We start from the raw sequence: 8570 nt of genomic DNA, 5'->3' as shown, positions 1-8570 counted from the left end.
CAACCGGACCGCGGCTTTTATAGGGCTCACAAACCCCGCCCCCGCCCCGGCGGCATTGGCCAATTCAAACGGGCCTCTTCACTCCTATTGGCTTCCTGGAGTGCCAAGCATCCTGCGGCTTCACAACGGGCTGAGGCGGCCCCTGCTCAGCCTAAACCCACCCTCTTCCTGGTCAGGGAAGGTCTAGGGAAGTTTCCCCTCCCCCACCCTCAAATCTCAGAGATGATTGGACAAAGGACAAACCTGCCCCGCGCTCGGTACAAGTTGTGCTCGCTGCCACTTAAAAAAGTTACCTTGATAGAAGGAAAAGCTCGCTCTGGGCGAGTTGGAATCCGCAAGCCGAGGGCACGTTTATCTTTACCATTCATTTATTTGCCTTACTTATGGAGGGTAGCAAGGGCATGCTCCTCAAGGGATGAAAATTACTGCTACAAATTGACGTTTATTGAATATCTCCTGTGTCCTGTTTGGAAACCTGACGGTCCCAAAGCAGGAGCACTATGAATCAGCAACAGAAAGCACACAAAGGTGATCCCTTCTAAAAGGACTGGAAATCCTTTACCTTTTAATGTTACTACTTAGCTGTAACGTGTGGTGCGTGCACTGGACCAAAATTACAGTCGTTCCGATTTGAGGGCCTGTTCTCAAGGCTGGTTAATGCCCGGCGTCGGGGAATGGCCACATCCCTTGCTACTAAGACCATGGGAGTAGCCCAGGCCTCTGCAGCTGTTTATAACCATTAAGTCATGACTCTTCCACCTGTCTGGGTAAATCTATCCCTGCAACAAATGCAGACACACTTGGAGGGCTCAGGAATGACTGTTTAGAAGACCGTACTAGCAAAGTCTTGGGCAAACAAGAGGGAAGGCCTTCCCTGTCATGCTGTTTCCTCAAGGCAGATCTCTTTTTCAGTATTTCCATAACAAGTGAACTACACTCCTCTTTGTGTGGCCTCCTCCTTCCAGGCAGTTTGTGTTGGTCAACCACTCTCCTGGGCTTTCAGGAAAAGCCAGAGACAAGCTCCTCTCTTCTAGAAGGCCTGGATCATGTCTTTATGTGCTTACCACAGAAGCATGAAGCACACTACTTGTTTGGATTAAAATCTTCCCTTTCCTAAAGGCTGAGCTTAAATTTCCAGAACCTTAAAACAAAAACACAAAACTCTTCAGGCGAACCTAGCTAGTGAGCATGCATCTCCTCCTGAAAAGGCATATAGTTAGGAGGTAGTGGAATATGGTGGTTGCTAGCTCAGGGTCTCAAAGGAGAAATCCAGGTTTGAATCTTGACTCCTACCTTTTTCTGAGCACTAGTTTCATTCGTAAAATAAGGACTCCATAGAGCTGTGAGGACTGGATGAGGTAATGCATGTAAAGTACCTGTCCTGACATAAGTCACCAAAGTGACAGACATTTTTATTATCAGACTTACTTGGAAAGTAGCCACATACTTTTTTTTTTTTTAAACAATCTGCTATTGTTTTTTGTTAAGTTAAATGAGGGGTTTAGACTTGACTCTTAGGGTCCATTTTGGCCTAAACTTTTGAGTTTGTACTGACTTGCCCTATTTCCTCTGGAAACCAAAAAGCCTAGGTTCTGGTTCTGCTCTCTCCCAATTTAAGACACTTGTAGGTCATTTGTATCCTTGAGCCCAGTTTCTTCATCTGTAAAATGGGGCTAACAGCACCTATTCTGCTAGCTTGGGAACGAGATAATTTCAAGAATGTTTTACTCTTTAAATGAAGGCTTTTTTTTTTTGAAAGCTTTCTATGAGAGGTACCCCACCTGGCTGCACACCAGAATAATGAGCTTTTTTTTTTTTTAACCTATGAGCTTTTAAGAAGTACATATGAATGCAAGGCTCCAGAGATCTACTGAACTGGAATTTCTGCATATAGGGTCCAGTCATGGATGTCTATAAGAAGTTAAACAGCCAATTCTCACATATAGCTTGGGCTGAGAACCTTTGCTTCAAAGGTAAGGAATCAGTTCCAGTACGCTTTTTAATTTAATCTGATTTATGAAGAGCAGTAAATTTATATAAAACAGACATCTGATTAAGGCCATCTTAGGCAGGCCTGTTTGGAACATTCTTTGTAAATACTGCCAGAAATTTCCAGAATAACTAGCTCTCCTATTTACTTGTTCGTGTACTTAATAGTTTTGACCAAATCACTGTACTCCACTTTCTGCTGCAACATGGAGATTTGGGGTAAAAGATATGATATGTAGCTCTGCTGTAACCTTTGCTCCAGAAGACCAACTAAGTTGAAAATGGGATATTAATAAAATTATATTTTTCCCAAAAGATCAACACAGATCAGGATCAAAAGATGCAAAAGGATGGGGCAATGTGAACATCTGCTTATAAAATCATGAAGGCCCATCATTATGATTTTTAAAATACACACTAGGGTCTGTATCAATAAGTAATTTGCTTCAAATTCCCAGGTTAACCTAAAAATCTAAAGAAACAGACAGATGAAATCTTATAACAAGGAACGGTCTAACAGCTATTTCATGACCTACAGCAGTGGTTTTATGTATTTATTTATTTATTTTTGGCTGTGTTGGGTCTTCGCTGCTGCTCACGGGTTTTGCGGAGAGCGGGGCTACTCTTCGATGCAGTGCACGGGCTTCTCCTTGCAGTGGCTTCTCTTGTTGTGGAGCATGGGCTCTAGGTGCGCAGGCTTCAGCAGTTGTGGCATGCAGGCTCAGTAGTTGTGGTGCACAGGCTTAGTTGCTCCATGGCATGTGGGATCTTCCCAGACCAGGGCTCGAACCCGTGTCCCCTGCATTAGCAGGCAGATTCTTAACCACTGCATCACCAGGGAAGTCCACAGCAGTGTTTTTTAAACTTTTATAAAGCAGAATCCAAATATATAAAATAGATTAACAGAGCAGCTATGATTGAATCCTGGCCCTCTCCGCTTCCTCCTGTCCTTTGCCACTCTCCAGTTGGTCCTCCTCTTTTTGCACAACCTCAGGGTTCCGTGAAATTTTAAAACCACTGCCCTATATGCATGTCCATTTTCACCTGCTTTTTAAATATAGTTAACAGGAAGAGAATGTGCAGTTGCTTCCACTTCCTTAACTTTGTCTTTAAGCAGTTAAGTGCTCTTTAACTTCCCTTAGTCCCACGCTGCCACCTCCCTACTATATCCAAAGTACTATTCTATTTGTAATTCAATTCAGAAAGCCTAGTAGTAATCGCCTTTCCCAATAGGTTTTTTTTGGGGGGGTGGGGTGGGGGGAACTCCCCCAACCAGGGATCGAACCTGTGGCCCCTGCAGTGGAAGGAAGCACAGAGTCTTAACCACTGGACCACCGGAGAAGTCCAATAGGTTTATTGGGTTTTTTTGGCTGCGTTGGGTCTTTGTTGCTGAGCAGGGCTTTCTCTAGTTGCGGCCAGTGGGGATTACTCTTTGTAGCGGTGCGTGGGCTTCCCATTGCAGTGGCTTCTCTTGTTGCAGAGCGTGGGCTCTAAGGGCACAGGCTTCAGTAGTTGCAGCATGAGGGCTCAGTAGCTGCGGCACATGGGCCCTAGAGCGTGCGGGCTTCAGCAGTTGTGGTGTGTGGGCTCAGTAGCTCCTCAGCATGTGGGATCTACCCAGACCAGGCAGGGATCGAACCCATGTCCCCTGCATTGGCAGGCGGATTCTTAACCAATATACCACCAGGGAAGTCCCCCAACAGGTTTTTGCAAACCCAATATTCTCAGAATTTCCTTAGAACACAATCTATTCTGAAGCAGGTGGCAAAAAAGTCGTTATTTAAAAGATGTCAGAAAATGATGAAGGCCCTAATAATTTTTGCTTTAATATAGACAGGAATCCTGTTGGTTTTTACATTTGTTGCTGAGCGTGTGGACAGTTTTATTCAAGAATGCAATGTATAACTTAAAATAGAACAATCTGCTAGTTGTTCTTCATGATTTGTGCCTAAGGACAATAAATAAATTTTAACCAAACACAAAAAAGTGCACTAATATATCATCTCTTCATTCTCAAGCATGTGTTCGTCTTGAATGTTACCAGCTTTCCACTGCTAGGCAGTGTTCTGAGTCCCCCATAATTTCAACCTGCCCCTATTTATTCCAAAAGGCCAGAGGAAATGGGCAATCTACATGGCATCCTTATTGGAACTTACTCTACCTAGAGTCTGCAGTCAGGTTTGAACCAATCTCTTAGAACAGTGGCTTTCGCTGTGATCCAATACACACATATTAGGTTGACCCATGTGACATGGCAGATATTTGACTATTTTTGACCTACATGTATAGCAGTTACTTATGTTCAACCACAGTTTAATACAGACTCTTAATGTTTTCTATTCCTTATTATTAAAAGAAAATACTGGTCATGTGCTTCTGAACTTGGGTAAGTGACTTAATTAATGAACGGCCCAACAAGTATTTCTAACAAGTTTCACTTCTCAACCCCAGTATTGCAGGGTGCCCCGTAAGTACATCACTCACACATACATTCTGCATCCATCACTCCTACAGCCAAATTTAGTATGCATCTGTCCATTCTTTTCTTAGCTGCATCCTCACCACAAAAAAAAAAAAAAAAAAGGCAGATCAATGCCACCAAGAGAAAAACAACCCAAGGAGTTTATTTTCTCTAAAAATTCATTTGCCATTAAATAAGTCAAATGAACCAACCTAGATGTCTCAAATAAGGAAAATGGTTCTGTCATATTCTTGCCTTCTCTTTATCCAAAGTTAAGATAAACAAAATGGCACATACACTGTACTAAGGTCTGATATGCCCCTCTAGTCACTCTGAACTGCAGAGGGAGAGCATGATTCATATTTCCCCATTATTTCCTCCTCCTCTCAGACTAAGAGCTGAATGAGAATATGTGATTTAAATTTGTCTTCTTTCTTCAATTCCAAGCTATTTCTCTAATAAACAAGTTAAAAAAAACACTCTGCACTCCCAATGCAGGGGGCCAGGGTTCGATCCCTGGTCGGGGAACTAGATCCCACATGCATGCCGCAACTAAGGAGTCCGCATGCCACAACTAAAAAAAAGAGCCTGCACGCCGCAATGAAGATCCTGTGTGCTGCAACTAAGACCTTAAATAAATAAATTTTTTTAAAAAAAAGATCTTTAAAATTACAAACATCAAATAACTTAAAAGGGTATGCCTAGAAAAGAATGGGAAAATTCTTGGTATTCCAAATTCTGTAACTTGTTGCAAAATTAGCCACATAATCCGTCTTATAGTATCAAGTGCAAAGAAAACAAATATTACATGAAAAGTCTTGGACTTTAAACTGTTTCACAAAGGCCCTAAGGGTGTAGGAAATCCTAAAATGATCTCATACATAGTCACATGTCACTGCTTACAGGGAAATAACACTCCACATTCCAAATAGATTAAATTCCTAACCTGTTTTCCACTGTGAGGCACTCTTTTCATTAGTTAACCACTACACACACCAAAGTCTCATTATATGGTTTTTTGGGGGTTTTTTCCTTGCGGTATGCGGGCCTCTCACTGCCGTGGCCTTTCCCGCCGTGGAGCACAGGCTCCAGACGCGACGCACAGGCTCAGCGGCCATGGCTCACGGGGCCCAGCCACTCCGTGGCACGTGGGATCCTCCCGGATTGGGGCACAAACCCGCGTCCCCTGCATTGGCAGGCGGACTCCCAACCGCTGCGCCACCAGGGAAGCCCCAAAGTCTCATTATAAAACACATATATTTCTTACTACATCCAGGACTAACCCTCAAATCATCACCTAGATAATCAAAATGTTGAAGCATCTTGTGGATGGGCCCTTTGCTTCTTAAAGTATTGGAGAATCATTAAAACCCTGAGGATTGTTTTTCCTTAAAAAGGAAAAAAGACCTTTCCCTTTTGTTTTTCCTTAAAAAAATTCGTTAGAGCACAATTTAGTATTAAGCATTTATTTAAAAACCTAGGGGCTTCCCTGGTGGCGCAGTGGTTGAGAGTCTGCCTGTCAATGCAGGGGACACAGGTTCGAGCCCTGCTCCGGGAAGATCCCACATGCCACGGAGCAACTAAGCCCATGCACCACAACTACTGAGCCTGCGCTCTAGAGCCTGCAAGCCACAACCATTGAAGCCCGCGTGCTACAACTACTGAAGCCCATGCGCCTAGAGCCTGTGCTCCACAACAAGAGAAGCCACCGCAACAAGCCCGCACACCACCACGAAAAGTAGCCCCCGCTCGGCGCAACTAGAGAAAGCCCACGTGCCGCAACAAAGACCCAACGCAGCCAAAAATAAATTTAATTAATTAATTAATAAAAACCGAATGAGGGACTTCCCTGGTGGTCCAGTGGTTAAGACTCTGCACTTCTAATGCAAGGGGCATGGGTTTGACCCTTGGTCAGGGAACTAAGATCCCACATGCTGTGCAGTGTGGCCAAAAAAAAATAAAAAACAAACAAACCAAAAAGTTTAAAAAAAACCTAATGAGACAAAGATTGTATTCAGTTTTTAAAATGAATAGAAAATGCAGGCCAATTGGTAGGGATTATGGTATTCAGTTGAAGCCTCAGCATCCTACGGCAGAGCCCTTACTTCACGCTGAAAATAAGTTTTATTTAAAATTAAAGAGTTCAGTATGTGGTAGTTAGAACATATATTATCTCATTTAATCTTCACCATAACGTACTTAACTCTTAAGAGTTGTGAGAATGCCTCGCAGAGCTGCTTCTCAACTCAATATTGCTCTGAAAATACACTTCTGGGGGTAGGGCCCAGGCACTGCTATTTTTTAAAAGCTCACTAGGGGGATTCTAGTGCAAAACCATGATCCAGAATCACTATTAGTCATACTCAAAAGCAGCAGCACCCTAACTCAAAAATAACCCTGAGTGGCACAGCTGGCCCTCTCCAATACCCTATGGCCCCCACAGAGACCTTGGAAAAAACTTTCCAACAGGCTGCCCTCAAATCCTGGGATTCCATTATCTTACTGACCTCCTGGTATCAATTTCCTACATAATTACACACTTTGACTCAAGTCTCCAATTTCTCCTCAAACTATGTTTACTTCTTCCCATGTTCCATTCAACATCATCCCCTTTAGACAGAATGTAATCTGATCATCCAATTAATTTCTGTGAGAACATAAACAAGGAAAACAATGAGCCAAATAACCTGACAGTCCTATTTCTGGGAAGCTGCTAATACCTTTTGTTTTGGCCTCTAGCAGCTTGGATGAATATGAGAGGTGCTTGAGAATAAAATTTATCTCCCTATACAGATTGGGTTCACTTAGGTACTATTTGCTACTTTTAAGATACAAACATGTCGGATATGTAAGCACAAACTTAAAAGAGTTTAGTCAAATTGTCCTAACAGTTACCCAAAAGAGCAGTGTAACTCCCATCATTTGAACCTCCCCTCTCAAGCCAAAAAAATTAAAATGCTACAATTACTTTCAGCATTTTCAACGATCCACTTATTTTCAAAGGGTTTTTTAAAAAGTTCTCTGTAAGCTTTCCCATAAAATATTTGCCTTTTTGGTGGTAATTTATGTGAAATAGGCAAGGGCAACAATCAAAAGTTCACTTAAGAATAAGGTAAATCTTAATTATACACTGACCCAAACATCAATAAGCTACAACATACTATATTATGAAACAGTGCCTTTTCCACACATTTCCCTATGGCTTTTAAAATTCTACCGAAAGTTTTTCTAGTATGAAAGAATTTAAAAGTTCCCCCAACATGGCGAAAGCTCAGACATGACATTAGTTCCCTCTGGTTAAACAAGAACCCAGTTGAAGAATCCTTCCTTAATAAAGTTCTCTGGCTTGAATTTCAATCCTAACTTTAATTTTGGGGACAACAAAATTCCAGTACTTAATAGTACCTAGAGCAAGAGAAATGTACTTACCCGATATCTAAGAATTCTTGGGGGCAGGCTTCTCACACTATTTCACAATATAAATTGTAAAAATAGGTTGGCAGCACTACACATATAGGAAAATAAAACTTCAGTTGATTCAAGATTAACTCACATATACACAGAGCCAAAAACCTACGTAATTCCTGCTGTCTCTGGGGAAGCTTATTCACTATAGAAATGGGGAATGTAAAAAAGACTATATTGCAACAGAGGTAGAGTGAATTAAGTGAATGACAAGGCATGATAGCTCATGGGGACTTGATCCAAAAAGGCCACATTGTTAGGCAGTAAGGGTGGGAATTCAGTCTCTTGTAAACCATTATTGGAAAATTCAATTAACAGGCATCAGAAAACCTAACCTCTAAGTTCCAGTTTCATAGCCATCTAACTATGTGACGAATAACCCTCTAGACCTCAGCCTTGTCATTTTTAAAACAGAGGTTAGAACTAGATAATCTTTACATATCTTTCCAGCTCCAATATTCTGTTTATTGGTTCTGTAGTTGTTATCTTTCCCCATACAACTGAATTTAAGAACTGTAGTGATCTGCATATTTAAGGCTGTAAGAATGGGTATACGTAGGTAAATATTTTCTGTCCCTCAACATCCTCAAATAAGGAACAAAAACTGTTTTAGGTTAGGGAGTATTTACCACCAGACAAAATGAGGACTAGAATG

This window comes from Tursiops truncatus, chromosome 20 (genome assembly GCF_011762595.2).
Source record: "Tursiops truncatus isolate mTurTru1 chromosome 20, mTurTru1.mat.Y, whole genome shotgun sequence".
Taxonomy (NCBI): Eukaryota; Metazoa; Chordata; class Mammalia; order Artiodactyla; family Delphinidae; genus Tursiops; species Tursiops truncatus.
Note: the sequence above shows the minus strand (reverse complement) of the source record.